The sequence below is a fragment of the Myotis davidii genome, unplaced genomic scaffold, assembly GCF_000327345.1.
Source record: "Myotis davidii unplaced genomic scaffold, ASM32734v1 scaffold399, whole genome shotgun sequence".
NCBI lineage: Eukaryota > Metazoa > Chordata > Mammalia > Chiroptera > Vespertilionidae > Myotis > Myotis davidii.
Window position 1 is genome coordinate 6926761 of NW_006292094.1, and position 3161 is coordinate 6929921.

Here is a 3161-nt window from a genome sequence, read left to right on the forward strand (position 1 = left end):
CGGGAGAAGATGCAGATGCAGCTGAGTCACAAGAGAGCTCGCGTGGAGCTGGAGCGAGCGGCCAGCACCAGCGCCCGGAGCTATGAGGTGAGTGCAGGTGGCCAGCTCCTGAGACCGTGAGAAACCAGAGCCACATGGGCCGGGAGCCCTGGTGCTCTGCCTTCTGAGGCCCTGGTAGCTGTGCTCCCTCCTCGCGGAGGTTGTGCAGGTGCCGGTGCTGCAGGCAGTCCTCCCCGTGGGCCTCCTGGCTCCCCTCCCTCTGGAAGGACTGGGGTGAGGATCCGGCAGAAATACCAGGTGGTGTGGGGTCAGAGGCTCAGAAAGTCGCCAGGTTGCGTAGGGGTCTCGAGCCCAGGCTGGGTCTTGCTTAAATGTTATAGGGCCTCAGAGCAGGGAGCCCCAATCTTGGGGCTGTTGCAGGTTGCCTGGCTCACCCATGGCAGGCTGGGAAAACACAGTCCCTTACCCAGCGCTTCCTCGGCTGGGATCACAGCTCTTGGCAGGGTTTTGGGAAGCGCTGTGAGGAGTGGAGACGCCGCGAAGATCCAGGCAGCACATCTGGCCCTGGGCCTCCTGAAGGTGGATGTCTGTCTGGTGCTTGCACACAGGGCACATGCGCCTTCCTTGTCCCTCTAAACGGCTGGGGTCTGTGAGGGTGTACTGTGCCTGGGCATGTTTGACCCGGTGGACAGGTCCTGGCTCTGCTGTGCTGCGTGGGCTCAGTAACCCAGAGGTGTGGCTTGTGGCTGGGGCGCCTCAGCCTCGGCCTTGGCATTGGCCCAGGTGCTGCTCCGGGTGGTGTTTCTCTGTGGGTGGGACGTGATGTTGTGGGTTGCCCTAGGAGGGACCATCCTGGGGAACCGGTGGGAAGCAGGAGGGAGAGGCTGTGGGACTTTTACAGTATTGGAGTGCCCTTATGCGTAGGGAGGTGGCACAGGGCATGGACTGTGGGCACTGCGGGCGTGGTGGCACTGCCTGGCTCTCAGCGGACTGGGATGTGGGCTGCTGGAGTTTCTCTGGGCCCTGAGTCCCGTGAGGACAGGGCCTGTCCTGACTGCCCTGGACCCCCAGTGTCCAGAACCGGCTGTGGCACCTTAAAGGTGCTCGGCGGCCCTTTGCCAAGTGAGGGGTGGCTGCAGGGTCACCAGACGCCTTTCTCGGGGAAAGCCAAGGGCAGGGCCGCCTGAGCTTAGTCCTGGGCCGCACTGAACACGGCCCCAGAGGCCTTTCCTTCCAGCCGCAGGTGACCCCGGGCCCCTGAGTCAGGGGCTTTCAATTGCTCCTTTGAGTCTTGGGCGTCTGCAGTGGTTTTTCAGGACTGTCGTTGGCAGTGGGGGGAGGGGGCGGGACAGGTGGGTGGGAATCTCAGCCCTCCCCCCTGGAAATAGCTCCTAGATGGTGAGATGCTGGTGTCTGGGGACCTGCCCGTGTGTGCCAGGAGTGGCCGCCGAGTGGAGATGCCGCACCTGCCTGTGGGTGCAGCCGGAGCACCTCGTGCTGCGCGTGCGTGGACGGTGCCTGTGATGCAGGACCTCCTCGTGAGGCAGCCCTGGAGTGCCTGGCGGTCTTTGGAGGAGCTTCTGCAGCTCAGCTTTCTGGCCAGAGGTCCGAGGCCACAGGGTCTGGCTCCATGGAACCAGGCTTGGCCCCAGCACTCTGGTCCCACTTTCTGGTCCCACGGCCTCTTAGGCTGAAAGGAACCACCTCCGTGGCCGGGTCAGCCTTTATGAGCACAGGGATCATCAGGGGGAGGGGTCTGAGTTCCACGCCCTCCTCACCAGCGCACGCCATGCTGCCCTGAGGGTCAAGTACAGGGTGGCTCTGCAGGTGGGCGGGAGATAAGGTGCCCTGGTGGTAGGGGGTGCCCGGGCCAGCTGCTCCTGCCTGCAGGCCACCTGTCCCGCCCGGGCGCATGCCAGCGGTTGTAACGGTCGCCTGTGTGCAGTCAGTGAAAGCTGCTGGGGCTGCCAGAGCCGGGGGCTTCTTTCCCAGGTCCAGTCTGAGCGTGGGTTTCACCCTCACCCCCCCTGCAGATGGTCTCTTGGACCCTGACACTGGGTGATACATCTGAGAGCCCGGGGGTCCCTGGGCCAGAGCCCTGACGCAGCTTTTTCCGGGCTCCTGCTGGGTCTTCTCTGGGCCGGGTGGGGCCGCCCTGCCCTGACCGTGCTGACCAGGTCCTCCCTCTGGCAGCGTGAGGTGGACCGCAACCAGGAGCTCCTGACCCGGATTCGGCAGCTCCAGGACCGCGAGGCGGAGGCGGAGGAGAAGATGAAGGAGCAGCTGGAGCACAGCCGGCAGTGCAAGCAGAGCCTGGACGCCGCCAACAAGCGTCTGCGGGAGAAGGAGGACGGCCTGGCCGAGGCCGGCGAGGTGCGGGCGCGTTTCGTGCTTTTAGTTCCGTTGTCGTCATAGCAAAGCTACCGATTTTCCGTTCTGTGGTTTTCAGAGACTCGGTTGAACACCTTTTAGTCTCTGTAATCACGATTGTTAATGGTTGGGGACTGTTTCTTGTCGTTTTCAGAGCTTTGGTTTTTCATACACACACCCTGTCCACGACCATGTGCAGCAGAGAGCTTCGTGCTGCCACTGTTTGCTGCCCTTGACTATTTCATTGGAGTCATTCCTCGCAGAGGGTTAGAGGGCCCAGTCGCCGTGGGCCCTGCGCTGACAGCGGGTGGGGGTTCCAGTTCCGCTGGGTCTCACCTGGCATGGGGGTGCGGTTTTCTGGAAATTCTTGTGGATGTTTCCTTTTCCCCCAGAAGGTGTAGATAGTTGCCTCTGGATTTGCATTTCTTTGTCAGTGTGTGTGTGTTTGTGTGTCAGCATATGTGTCAGTGTGTGTGCGTGTGCGTGTGTGTCAGCATGTGTGTTAGTGTGTGCATGTGTGCGTGTGTGTCAGCATGTGCGCGCGCGTGTGTGTCAGCATGTGAGTTAGTGTGCGTGCGTGCGTGTGTGTGTGTCAGCATGCGTATCTGTTGGCATCTGAGAGCACCTTTGAAACCAGAGTGTCAATGAACTGTAGTGTCCTTCGTCTCCATCAAGTGAAGGCTGTCTCCATTTTAGAAACAGCCCAAACGTTGATGCTGGTGGAAATTGGACTCTTCTGACCTTTCCGGTCCCTTTGCTGTGCTGCTCAGGATCACAGGCTGTGAGGAGGC